This window comes from Triturus cristatus, chromosome 7, assembly GCF_964204655.1.
Source record: "Triturus cristatus chromosome 7, aTriCri1.1, whole genome shotgun sequence".
In the NCBI taxonomy this organism is placed as follows: Eukaryota; Metazoa; Chordata; class Amphibia; order Caudata; family Salamandridae; genus Triturus; species Triturus cristatus.
In genome coordinates this window covers 246102879-246117415 of record NC_140590.1, presented here as the reverse complement: position 1 = coordinate 246117415, position 14537 = coordinate 246102879, and the positions used below count along the sequence as shown (strand labels likewise).

The 14537-nt window shown below is 43.3% G+C and overlaps 1 long non-coding RNA gene across 1 annotated transcript in view; it reads left to right on the top strand.

The window, feature by feature from the left end:
• The window catches only part of LOC146809324 (uncharacterized), a 186129-nt gene extending 172554 nt beyond the window's left edge, over window positions 1-13575 (top strand). Inside the window, exon 3 of the long non-coding RNA XR_014966402.1 lies at window positions 6826-13575. This is a non-coding gene — a long non-coding RNA (uncharacterized LOC146809324). The remainder of the gene's footprint in view (window positions 1-6825) is intronic.
• The last annotated feature ends 962 nt before the right edge of the window (window positions 13576-14537 follow it).

Here is a 14537-nt window from a genome sequence, read left to right as displayed (position 1 = left end):
GCGATTATCGCTGGATTTCCAGCGATAATCGCACATATAGCAGCTAGCGCTTGGATTTTTATCGCATTGGAGATAAGCGTTGCTGATAGCACGCTATCTCTGCGATAAAATCCAGCGATAGCCGGCGATAATTATCCTCGCCCTAAGCGCGCTTAGCGATAACTATTGCCGGCTGTTGCTGATATACCCCTTAATTTCCATGACGGCCCCCAGCGCAGCGCCTTGAGATCTGTTAGGGTGAGTAGTTTGCGCTTTACAAATAGCGGATTTATATTGAGAGCCTCATTGCTTTAAATAAACACCACGCATAGAGCCAGGCCACGTTTGCGAATTACACTCCTGTTTTAACATGTGGACGGTGCTTCCTTCTTTCTCAGACTGGAGTACGAACAAAGATGACACAAGGTCTTCTCTTTATGCTGCTAAAAATCATATACATGCAGAATGTGTAATAGGACAACTGAGGCTTTTTAAAACAGGATATCTGAGGTGCACTGCTTTTCTGTTTTTCCGTACCTTGGCTCTCTTTTTTTCTGTGTTTTCTAGGCGTTTCTTCTGCTTTGCTGAAGAGACCAAAAAGTTAAGCAAAAACAGATGCTCTTTTTAATTTTAAATACATAACAGAGATTGGTCTGTTGCATCATGCCGATCGATACACAATGTCAGCTGCTTACAAAAAAACAACATATGGCAGAGACAATTATGAAGCAAGAAGGAAACAAAAAGTAGAAGGGGAGGGAGAAATTATATAAGAAAGTGAAAACATATTTTGCTAATTGCAAAAGAATACATTCTAATGTTTGTAATGTTGAAAGGGTGCCAGGAGCAAGAGAACTAGATACACTTGACACGACAGGCATTCATTTTATCTGATTGCGTACAAAAATTATTGATGTATTGTACAAACACATTTGTGCAGGCCTGACAGTGATAAAACATTGGAATTTTGCATGCTGCTAATCGATTAATGGGAATGGTGATACAAACCGTGGGAATGATCTTCCAATGACGTGTCGAATTGCAAAAAAGGCCCATGACATTTTCAATTTTGACCCCTTTGGTCATGAGTAAAAAGCTCACATTGGGCTATATATTGAGGTCCCTGGACATGAGGCGTAAATGCGGTACCCCTGAGGTTAAAAATCTAATTAACTTCGGGATGCATAAGAAAGAGGGATTTGAGACTGAACTTTGATCATTCATAGAGTACTAAGGGGCAGATTTATGTTTCCTGGCGCATCCCTGCAAATCAGCAGGGATGCGCCAGGAAAGATGCGTCATGCAAGTTTACCCTTACGCCACCACAGATGCGCCGCATTGACAATGCAGCGCATCATGGCGCAAGGATAAACAGATGCGTGACGCATCTGATGGCATAAGGGCGGCGCATTGCTGGAGTCGTGTCGCAAGCACGACGCAACTCCAGCAATGCTCAGGGGCTGCCCATACCTAACATGCTGCGTCATGCCTTACGCCTGCTTCAAGCAGGTGCAGGGTTTTGACGCAGCAGCGTCGGAAAAGTGACTCAGTGAAATCTTGTCGATTTCACTGCGTCACTTTTCCAAGGCTTTTTCCGACGGAACGCCCACCCTGCATACATTAAACCTGACGCAGGTTTAATGTAGCGCAGGGCTTTACAACGTGACGCATCTCCCTAGATGCGTCACGTTGTAAATAAGGCGCAACATGGCGCATGGTTTACGCCGCCGCTGCGTCACAGAAGTGACGCAACAGCGGCGTAAATGTCTCGCAAGGGGCTTGTAAATCTGCTCCCAAGAAATTAAAGTCAGCGTGAAGTCCTCATTCTCCCCTCAGTTACTCACAGAGATGAAGCAGCCTAAAGAGCCTGGGAAATAGCTGTGCCTGCTGTCATTTGCAGTTCTTAAAATCCCCAAACCAGGCAGTACCCGGGTTACCAGCTCCATGACGAATTGAAAGTCTCTCTTGATTTTGATCAGTGACGATGAAGTTGGAGTGCGGCTGAAGTGTTGTGTTAGGAGGTTGCCCAGACTGATGTTATGGTGGACCAGCTTCTTCTGACTGGTCTGGCGTCCCTTGAATGGTACATTGCTGCTATGGAGGCCCTCTGGAAGTGCAGGGATGCTTATCGGCAATGTAGTAGCAGCACTTCAGCGAGGGAGATGAAATGTTTTAACATGCAAACTGTTCAAATTGTATGTTACGCTCTCTATCAACAGCCACAATCCGGACTTTCGTCATGAAGGGGCAAATGGTCATGACAGACAGCATCATTTAGTAATGGTGACAAACATTTGAATGCACATGCCGCTGCAGGCACATTGGTTGGATGCAAATGGCAAACAATTCACAGAAAGAAGCTGTTGCATTTATGTAGGCCCAGATGTGCTACTAAGGGGGTGATTAGGATGGCGGGCGGATCGCCACCACCAGCCCGGCGGTGGCGATCCGCCCGCCAGCCCAACCCGATTTACCCCCTGCCATATTATAATGGTGGGGGTTATGGCGGCAGACGCAAAGTGCGTCCGCCGCTTTTCCGCCCGTCGGCAATCATTCCGATTGCCGGCCGGGCGGACTGGGGCCTTAATATGGTAGCAGGCACCGCCATCAATATTAGGATACGTGTTTTCAAAGGCCTTTCCATGGCGACATCAGTCATGCGGGGAATTGATTTGGGGGCCCGTTGCAGGCCCCCAGGGGCATGGGGGTGCACTTGGGGGTATCTATGGTACCCCCCTACATTGCCATGCGCAAGGTGGCAGGCACCGCACGGTGCCTGCCTCCTTGTGCATGGCAATGCACAACATGCCATTATTACAGCAGCACCCGCCGCAATGCCAAGATTGCTGGATGCAGAATGCGACCGACAGGGTGGCGGTCACATCCTAATCAGTGAGGCACTGCTAGGGTGTCCGCCTGCCATCCTAATAACCCCCTAAGTTCTCATTCTGTTACTTATCCATCATGCTCCACGAATTATGCTTCTCAAGGCAGCACTCAAATACATTCCCAGTCCTCTCCTCCCAGGTCACAGCTGGCAGCTTGGAAGATGTTCTGGCTCTGCACTCTTGGGGGGCTTATTTGCAAGCCCATTGATCCACCTGTGTGTCACCTTTATTGATGCACCAGCAGTACAATGGGATTCCCCATATTTACAAGGCCATATAAAAATCACCTTGTGTGACTTTTCATGGTCTTGTAGATATGTTTCCCTTTCGCACATAACTCTTCGTGAAAGGGACTTTCCATGGGTGTTGCTGTTGGTGTATACATGCAACGTCCATGGAACTTGTCGCATTCCCAGATTTACAACTTTTTGTAAACCTGGGATTGTGTCAGACTCTTATGTCTCCCCAGGGGAGGCGTAAGGAAGCGCCACCAGAAGAAATGCTTTTACGTCTCATTTTTCCTTTTTCATACACGTAGAAAGAGGAAAATTCCTTTAATGATTGTTTCTGTAGAGTAAGGTGTCCCTTCATGCACCAAAACAATCATCCCCTCAGCGCAGGCACCCTTGCAACATGACGCAAGGTGGTTGGCGTTGGTGCATGGCTGCTGCTTGTGCTCTGGGGCAGGGAAGAAGGACAGGAATGCGCCATATCTTGTTGAAACGGTGCATTGTTGCCCTTTTTTTGATGGACTGCAGCGCAGCGGGAAGGCTTGCTGCACAAAATATTGTAAATGAGGCCCTTGGTGGCCACGGTTTATTCTCATCATGACTTTTAACCTCCTACTACTTTTGTAAATCATGATTAATGTTTGTGGTGGCTTATTTGAAACACAAGGTAAAATATCAAAATATTTCAATTCTTGCTTGGCACATTAAATAGCACTTTATATTATGAACCGCCTTTTTTTATTGTTCACGGGGGAGGGTCCTTTGTAACTCGTATAAACTGTTCTCCACCATACTTGCTGACAAGTATTTTCTTGGGTTTATTACTCTTTCTATGAATTAGAAGTTCCTCTTGTACTACTGAGCCTTACCAACAACATGTTCCTGTTACTTAATAGTTATAAGGTTGAGACATCAAATGGAATGAAAACAATACATTACACAAAAACAGAAGGTGCTGTTCCTTGACTTCAGTAGCTCAAATGTGAGAATTTTATTTTAAGAGCAGGATAAAATGTCAAAATATTTAACTAGTCCCTAGCTAAATTAAATAGCATATTTGATCGAAATTTCCAAGTTTTAATTCAGCCAACTATTGAGAACTCATTTATCCTTAAAAGATAGTGAGCCAACTTATCTAGATTAACGGGCCAATACATTTTAGAATTATCATTAATGGCTCACAAAATGGAAATTTAGCCTACCAAATGGATGTATTTACATTTAAAAATAATGCTTGGACTGTGTACATTTAAGTCAGGGACACCATCAAACGATGGCAACACCCAGGTAAGGGTCATTTACAAACCATCTGCACATTCCTTGAAGAAAAAGGTTCTGCAGTGATAGATCACATCTGCACAAACAAATGAATAAGTGTTACATTACGAAGTTCTTCACCCTTAACGCCTGGAATTCTTGGGAATTCCAATGAAAGCTAGAACAAAAAGTCTGAGTTTTATTTGTGAATTATACCTTTACTGAAAAGGTGTGGTATTTTTTGTATGAGTGTGTGAAAGGGCACCATCTTACAGCTCACAACTCTGTATAGTATTTATTTTTAATTATGAGAGGTATGCAGAATTTGTAATGCAAGTAGTTTAACAAGCATTTGGCAAAGCCAATAGGTCGCACCTATGTGAGAGCTTTTAGTATTGTCAATGTCTTTTAGCCACGTTGCACAGCAGCACGGCTACTGTGCAGCATGGCTAAAACTTTGAAAAAAAGTCTATGATGTAGCCAGCGCTGGTCACGTCATAGTGCTTTTTTTCTTGGGGTGGGTGGGGATGTGTAAACATGGACAATGAGAGGGAGGGGATAGTGAACAGGCAACACAAGCAACGGGACCGAGGATACCAGGCAACGGGATGGTAAATAAGAGCGCAATGATGTGATCAACGCTGGCCAGTTCATAGTGCTTTTTTTCATATGGCTGGTGGGGGGATGGAAGGGGATAAAAGCAACATGGACAAGAGCGGTGGTAGGGGTAATAAGCAATAAGGACAAAGGGGAAGGGGGATTAAATGCAACATAAAGAAGGGATGGAATGCGTCAAAATCAACATAGACAATGGGTGAGAAAGGGGCTTTAAAAGCAACATAGACACCGGGAGGAGGAGGGGGTTTAAAAGCAATATGGACAATAGCAGGGAGTGAGGGCATTTAAAGGCAACACAGACATCTGTGGAAAAAGGGGGTTTAAAATCAAACCAGACACAAGCGGGGAAGAGGGAGAAGGCGTTTTAAAGCTTTCATAGGCCAAACCTATAAATGAGGAGCATCTCTGGGGGCCTTATTTATGAGAAGTGTTGCATCGCTGGGGTGAAACAGTGATGCAACGTTTTTCAGTGCACCATCCTTGCGACACTATGGATGCGAAGTAGTTACTGTATGGCACTCCATGTCACAAGGATTTACAGATACATCCGGAATCCAGACGTATCTGTTGGTGCAAAAATGGCGCATTGCTGGAGTGTGTCTGGAAACAGATGCAACTCCAGCAGTGTGTCATTTCACATGTCTGTAATTGCTTTTCAGTAAAGTAATGTTTTTTTTTTATTGCAGCACTTTTTCCTTCTATGAAAAATGGGATGCGTTTCAAATAGAAAAATGAAAAGCTTTCTTTTAATTTTTTAAGAGTAGCCAGTGGTGCATGGGACCGCTGCCTGCTCTTAAAAAAATGTTTTGCCAACATTCTCAAAGGATGTCCTTTCATTTGCAAATGGGTTACCACCTATTTGTAGTAGGCAGTTCAATGCAAATCTTTTGCAACCACATTTCTGTTGAAAAACATTCGCTAATACCACTGCTATTCGGTATTAGGAAGGGACTCTCTAAACACACCCCTTCCTAATACCAAATCGCAAACCCAATTTACGATTCGGCAATTGATTACCGAATTGCAAATTTGGCCTTTACACATTAAAAATGTTTCTTTGCGGCCGCTCACGGTCCACTTCTGAAATTCAGTATGATTGTGACCTCAGAAAAGCTTTTGTACATTTGTACCTGAGTGGTTAAACAAGTAGCTCTTCTGTTGAAAGGTACATTGTAATACACAAGGTTAACTTGAAAAGATTGTAAAATCATATGTGAGAGACTGATAAGAAGCACACATGGCCATTCCTGTCCTACCATCGCTCCTGCCCCACCCCAAGTATGATTTATTTTGCGACATGAAGCCCTTAGTGCTAAAACTGGCTGAGATGCAGTCACTAAGTCTAAACCTCCCACATTTTTTAATTTTCCAAGTTATTTTGACAGACATGGCACAAAAGGCCACTCCATTACACCATGGGCCAAGAAATGGCAACTTGGGAGGCCCTTTAAAGAGCTGTCTAGTGTTCCAAAAATGCTTTTACTTCTTTACTTTTACCTGCAGATGTGACAAAAAATGAAGATGATTGGAACCTTTGAAAGACTAGTTAAAGCTGTTTACGCTTCTAAGCTATATACAAAAGCCAGATATAGGTTTAACAAAAGCCTCCATGTTATGAGAACATCTCTCTTTCTGCAGCAAATCTGTGCATTCTTGAATTATTAATTCTGTTCAGTTCAAGTAAGCAAATCAGACTAAAACATCTGAAAACAATGATTTGTAAAAGTAGAAACCGAAAATGGAAAAGTGGGATCCCAGTAACATAAGGCCATCTAATATTTGGAGAGATTTCATCAAACTAAAAACAACTGCATAGGGCTCCTTATAAATTGGACCTACATTGTATATTTCAGAGACTTCATTCCAATATGATTACAGAAGTAAAAAAATCTATGGACCTGATTCAAAGTTTCGAGGACGGAGTTAACCCAGTCAGGATGGATGAGGACAAAATATCCGACAACCTGAAGGACCTCCGCCCACCAAATTTAGAGTTGTCTGCTGGTCCTGTGGGCAGCTGTCTACATTGGCAGGAACTGCTGTCATGGCACCTCCTGTCTACGCATGAAAAATTTGAAGGACAGTACAGTCATATATGGTGGCCGTCTAGCAAACATTTAAGAAACATTTGTTTTTTTTGGAAAGTGGTTGATTTGTAGTGATGAGCAGTGACCTACCACAATTAATAGGGCTATAATCGCAATAAAAGGTCCAGTCAAGGTCTCAATAAATTATTCCCTTGTTCATTCCTTGGTGGCTGGCAACGAGCAGGCAGGCTTCAATTAGGAGACAGGTGTGTAAAGCATTTAAAAACACCAATACATTAAACAAGTAAGACACAGCACACATTATATATCTACAACCACTTTATAAGAATAGATTGTATTTTTATGAACGAATAGACACTAAAATGACAAACATCCAATGTAGGGAACCGGTGACATGAATTTTTAAAGAAAAACACTTTCTAGTGCTCAAAAACCAAATTGGGACATCTGGTTGATCTTGACCGGGGCAAAGTCAAATTTGAGGCGGACCATGATAGAGCTGTGGTCGGATACACTAAGTGGGAGGCCTTGGGCAAAGTTTTAACTTTACACTTAGTCGTTTTACTGGAGCTTTTTCTCTTCAGGCCAGATTGGTGTTGTAGTCATCGGCTTGGTTTTCTGCGAGGCCCAGTGAAATCTTGTAAGTCTGGAGCTCTGGAGCTTTCAGCGGGACAAAACTGAAATTCTGGCCAGGTCATGGTTGAAGATCGCCGGCTTGACTCTCGAAGTTGAGTCGGTCACCTTTTGGAGCTTTTTAGCAAAAGTTCCCATACTTCACCAAACATATGTATCCTTCTTCCAGAAGGTCTCCTTGAGGGTTCAAAGTGTCCACCACACCATTCCAGGGGTATAGAATCTCTCAGATGGTCCTTGGGATGTTGGGACTACAATTCCCAGAATGAACCTGGAAAAATCATTAAACGTCCACTGGACGCATTCCAGGATGGAGACTTCTTGGGGGAGATATGCAGGTGGGCTCCATTAATGTGTAGCCTGCAGTGAGTCCAATCCTTAAGCCTTCTTGAAGTAAGCCAAAGTCCTTAGGGCTGTAGTCTCAGAATGTGCACCAGGTACAGTCCTTCAGAGTGCAGACCTTGTGGGTGCAGATCAGGTTTCCAGCAGGACAGTCCAGCTTCTCCTTGTAGTTTCAGGCAGCAGTGTTCCTGGGCGTCAAGCTGGGGGCACCCCTGACCAATGGGATGCAGGCTGCCACCCAGGTGTATGACCACTTCCTCCAAAGTGTGGCATATTCTTTCCCCAGAAAGAACCATTCTTCCAAAATCCAATATGGAGAAAATCTCTCCTTGGAGGTTAGATCAGGCTAAGCCAACCGACTGGAGTGGCTAAGATTCTCTAACAGTTCTCTTCCACCCCTTTAGCTAATCTAATTACAGGGACTCCTGTGTGGTTAGGGTTCTATGATGTGGGGGTGAGCCAGTGCTGTCCTAAAGTGTCATTCTCTCTTTATAGACTAGTTTCGCTACACCTCCCCCATCCTGCCTTTTGCTTCTGCCGCTGCAGTTCTCCACCCACAGAAATCCTTTGTCTCTTTAGCAAGCCTCTACACACCTCATTAAGACAGCTTGACTCAGCCTGGAAGTTGCTTGCTAATCAGGAACGGGGGCAGTTGGAAGGCTGGATTTCGGCTTACAGAAAAGAAGGTTTAATAACTTATTTTCTGTGATAGTTATTTTAAATCTAACAGTGGCAAGTTGTTGGATTTATCATAACTAACAATTTGGTAGCTCGAATCATATTTTATCTCACTCCTGTCAATATTTAAACTTAAATAAAATATTCCTTTGTCAGCCTATGGAGCCATTTGCTACAATGGATGAACAATAAATTTTGCAGTTTTTCCCTGAACAGGCCTTGTAAAACACCTTTTTAAAATGTTCCTACTTATAGTTGCATGACACCCTACCCCCTGGGGCAACTAGGGAAGACCATACGGATGACTTATATGTAATAAATAAGGAGGATTGCTACTTTGGAAGCACCTTTAACTCCAAAGTCAAATTTGCTTTTAAGATTTTAAGACAGTTTGCAAAGCAGGGCTGCCTTTAAAATAGCAGCAGGCAACGCAACAGTGCACACTTCAGTGCGGTAAATATACTGGGCCTCTAAACCTCCCTGCCCTATTATATACTAGGGGCTTATAGGTAGTTTGAATCCCCCTTCCCTTATCATTCACCTGGGGACTTACAGGAGTTTTTCATTACCAATTGTAATTATACCTAATTACCATATACTTTTAATCAGAGTGCAGGCCCTGGGTCTGGTTAGCAGAGTCCAGGTCACAGTCGGAGTCAGAAAACCAGGACCTAGTAGTCAAAATGGGAGCAAAATGTGGGGGGACACTGCAAACAGGTCCTGATTTCTCATAGTGTACAATTTCCGACAACATATTTGCCGCTGTAATATAGCATGGGTACAACGGCAAAGGATTGCCTCATTTCAATGGGACCATGTTATCAAGAAAATGCCTCCTCATGATTAGGGTAGGGCGAAACTCATGGATTTTTACTCCACAGAGTTTCATAAAACGGTAATAGGCAAGTCTCACTGCTTGCGCTGTGATTTAACGCCAGGATCGGGTTCCACGCTGAAAAATCTGCACAAATGGCACAACGTGGACCGCCAATAGGCGCATCTACTCAAGTTGATTTTGATGCCGCTTGGGTAGATTTTGTACTCAGGCGGCAGACTTCTGACAGCGCATGGTTGCTACCCCCTGTGTTGGAAAAATCTCACTGGATGTCTCCCTAGTGACGGTACTAGGAGGATGCCAAATCTCTCTCATACTCTATAGGAACTATCGAGCCACTCACGAGAAAACATTCTGCCATAAGTCAATTGTAGGAATTTGGCCAGAGCTTCACATTACAACAGTAACATGGAGTCGCCAAAATTCCGCCAAGTTCATTGGCGTAACAGAATATTTCGCCCACACCTACTTATGATCACCCTGGTGCATATTTTGTGCCGGTGCTCAAGAAGCTTAGCGAGTGTTTATGGCCCCTTCCATAATGCAATTTGGCCTTGGCAGCTCAAACAACTAGCGAACATGCAGTTGCCTCCTAGACACTTTCTGTAATATGTAATGTAATATGGAACCTGTGGGCTGAGCTTATCCTCACAGTTTGCGCCACAGGTTTGAATGTGGCACAATGCATCAGGGTGATGCATTCAAATCATCTTAGTTTTAGTGATGCAAGTCTAGGGCGGGGTGTAAAAATGATACTCCTGGTTGAAGTGTCTGTGGTTGAATAATCTGCCCTTGAGCCTGTCTGAATCTCATTTAAAACTGCAAAGGCCCAGGGGTCCTTCCGTCCCTGGGACTGCATCATTCCTGCAGAGCAGGTCTCAGAGCAGCGCAGCACAGCATTAGGGCCCAGCGCCTCTGAAATATATGATGCTCCTGCCCTGTAGTCTCTGCTATGAGGAGACATATCTAAGTGCTTTGACAGTGGCTTAAAGGGAGAACATGAGCCTCTCACAGTAATTAAATGAGTGCATTAATTGCTGGGGGGCTGTCTGTTGTTAGCAGGCATACTGCAGAGCTCTGATCTGTGTGTTCTGGTCAGAACTCAGTTAAGTTGGGCCTCCTTCAGTTGCTCTGTACAGAGTCCTGTGCAGAGATGCTGTGACTACTGCTGAAGATCTTAATTTCTGCAAATACAGGATACTTACAGGTAGACTGGGAAAATATCAAAAGAGAAGCTGGCGCCCTAGCTGCCCGTTCATAATGGGGCGTAAACCCCTTGGAAATCATGTGTGGGCCCTTGCGGATGTAACCTCCCCACTTCACCAGTGATGCAGGAGCATGGGCATGCCAGTGGGTGGCTGGGCGCTGCAGACAGAGTTCATCATCATCCTCTTGGGGGAATACATAATCTCTCGTAACCACCTAGCTTCCCACATGACTGCACTGGTTCGCCATGTTCAAGGAGACTAGAATTAAGGGCGGCTACCACTACCTTACCACAGGGACTACTCTTGTTTGCCTCTTTGCCACTATCAATTTCATATTCCTGCACACGCAAAATTGTTAGTTATTTTCTGTTAGATTAGGTAATGTTATGTTGCATTATGTTAGGCAATGCTATGGTTATGCAAGTTATGCTGTGTTATGCTATGTTGATATGTTATGTTATTTTATGTTTCGTTATGTTATGCTATGCTGTGTTATGTAATGCTATGTTATGCTATGCTATGTTAGCTATGGTATGGCATGTTATGTTATCTGTATTTATACTGCACATAAGTAACCATGGAGGGTATCCTGGCACTGAAGCTAGAGCCATATGGGCTGAGCCACGGTCAGGGCAAAGTGAAGAGCCAGGTCTTCAGTTTCTTGGGGAATTCAAGAACTGAGGAGGAGCCTCTGTTGTACAAGGGCAGATTGCTCCAGGCTTTAGGAGCACGATAGGAGAAGCCACAACCTCTGGATCTGGTTCTGTGTCTGCAGGGGTGCAAGTCAAAGTCTGGCTGAACTGAAATGTCTGGTAGGTTTCTGTAAGTTTATGTTGTTGTTGAGGTACATAAGGCCAATGCTTACTTGCGGATCAGGAGTCAGTGCAGCTATTTGAGGTGCAATGTGCTATGCATGCAGGGTGGTAGGTTGAGGATGAGCCTGGCTGCTGAGTTTTGTACAGTCTGAAGTCTTCTGGCCAGTTGCAGTGTTCATTCCAGCATAGTGTGTGCCGCCATAGTCCAGCTTGCTGGTGATCAGGACTTGAGTGACAGTTCTATGATTGTTGGTGGGGAGCCATTTGAAGATTTTCTTCACCATTTTTCGAATGTGTGAAATCAGGAGATGGAATGGCATTCACTTGGCTGGTCATGGTGATTTCACTGTCGATTATTATTCCAAGGTTCTTTGCATTGATAGCTGGGAGGGGTGGGGGTCCGACTTCGGCAGGCCATCAGGTGGAGGCCCAGAGTGAGATGGCTTTGCAGAAGAGTACTATTTGCTGCCAACTGCCCATTAATATTCCTGCACATGCAGAGTCCCAATGTCATATACTCAATAATAATGCACAGGTAGAACCCAGCTGACTGCTATAACTTATTATTCCTGCAGCAGTGAATCGTGCTACCACATGTTCATTTATATTCAAGCATGTCCAGAACCCTGCTGCTACCTATTCATTTACATTACCACATACAGAACCGTGCATCTACCTTTTCAGTGATATTCTTGCATGTGAGAGCCCTGCTACCACATATTCAGGTGTGTGAGGCCCTGCTGCCATCTATCCGTTCATATTCCTGCATGCAAGAGCCCTGCTGCCACCTATCTATTCATATTCAAGCATGTGAGAGCCCTGCTGTCACATATGTATTCATATTCAAGCATGTGAGAGCTCTGTTTCTACCTATCCATCCATATGCCTGTATGTGATAGTGATGGAGCTTAGATTTCAACTATAAAATGTATGCATTATTATATGACAAAAAGCTGCAGACATGATTTCTAAAATGGCACGCAGATTGTGGAAAAGCAAGATGAAAACATAGGGCTTCATTTTGGAAGTGCTTTTATGTGAAAACATGCTTAATTAGTTGAACAGCCATGCTTATATGTGATTAATCCATATGTAATCTCACTATAGAATGCACATTAATTTGAAAATGTATTTGTACTTTCAAAATGGCATCATGTATTTTTGCAAGAGTAGAAATATGCTGAATTGTGTTTCACAGTGTAGAACACCATATGATTTTAGTTTGCTTTAGTGGACTAAACTGCAACATTATTTTGGAATGTGCTCCTCTTTCCCTAGCAACTTTCAATGAAAGGGCTCTGATAAAAAATCCTGCCTACCGCTTCCTTCGACCTTCACAATGTTGCATATTTTTGTAGCCTGTTTAAACGTGGAGAGAAGAACACACTTTTTTTTCATAAATCACAAGACTGAAATTTGAACAGGAACAAGCCTGATTAATGACGTATCCAGTCAGCCCATGGGGAGATGATATGTCTTGAAGTTCTGATTGGACCAGCTATGAGGACTGAGCACGTGAACTTTTACTTGAAATATGGCTTACAAGTGGGAGGAGTGCCCTTTTTGCCTTGCTTTTTGCCTCTCTCTTCTTTTTTCATATTTTCTGAGGGCCAGGCCCAGTTTCTATGCTGGACACAGAGACAGGGAGGGGCTGCATTCTGTGGGGGCTATGGTGCAGCTTGAGACAGAGACACAGACTAGCACAGCGAAGCAGAGGCAGAGGGAAAGAGCTGAAAGGATCAGAACAGATTTAGATTTTAGGTGCTAAACTGCATTTATTTCTCTTTATGGGATATTTTTGCCATTATTAATTATTGATTATTCTTGTAAGACTTACTCTTTTTCTTAGAAACTCTTTAAGAGTTTTGACTGACAATTTGTGCCACATTTCCCTTCCCATATGTGATGCTTATATGCAGACTGTAATATGTTCTGTATTAATGCTATTTTTCCTATTTTTCAATTCTGTAACCTGATTGATATTTGACTAATGAATAAAGAGTCAGAGAACCTTAACTTTTGACTTAAATAAAACCCTTTAAAATAACTCACCACTCTCGTTATTGCCTCTAATATTGTTTGCATTTAATTTTTATATATATGTAAAGTCTCCTGTTTGGTGAAACACGGTCATCAAAAGATCCATCATTTTTCACCCTTTACAGCGGTAAACCATAGGTGATGTGGTTTTGAATAGGGAGATTACCAGGTAATTACCGCTGGATCAGTTTTTGGTAGCAGAGTTAAGGTTAGTGCCATCACCAAAAGGAGCATAGTTAGTTTAATGCCTAGTGCTAGAAAATAATTACCCAAGTTAGATAAAGTCCTGATTCCTGTGCTCAGAACCTGAAAACTGGCAAAGCAGTACTGGAAAGGTGATACAAGAAGGAGATTGCTGGAGTGGTGTGTGTATTAATAGGGTTGTGAAATGTTAATGTGCCTGCAGGTATGTTTTTGAGGTGTTGAAAAATAGTAAGGGTTTTGGCTGTGGATGAAAGTTTGCTCATTTTGACTTGATGCTTTTTATTTTGTTTTATTGATTGAATTGGTAATTTCATAGGACAGATTTATTGATTATTGATTTATGTACTAACATTCTATGTTGAGTCGCGTCATGTTATATGTTGTTTGCACGGCTTCTGGGATGTAGGACGTCGGAAGTTTGTAACGGTTCCGTAGTAGAGCAGAGGTAAGCGCTGCTCTCGGGAAAGACGGAATTGTTGTTGCCCTGTAGGTACACAGGGAAAACGTGTAACGATTGAAGTTGGACGACGCATTGTCTGGGTTCGATTCGGTGACATCGTCGTGTGTTGCCATTAGAGACATTTTCTGTGTGTGAGAAGTGTGTTTGATAGCGAAGTTTACCTGTGAAATTCTGGTCTTAGGTACCAGGGATCCAACTGGCATCCCGATAACGCTTATCACTGAAAAGGTAATAGGTACTCTCTGAGCTTGTTGGAAGGACAAAGGAGAGGTAAGCGCTGCTTTGTTAACGTATGCTATAAT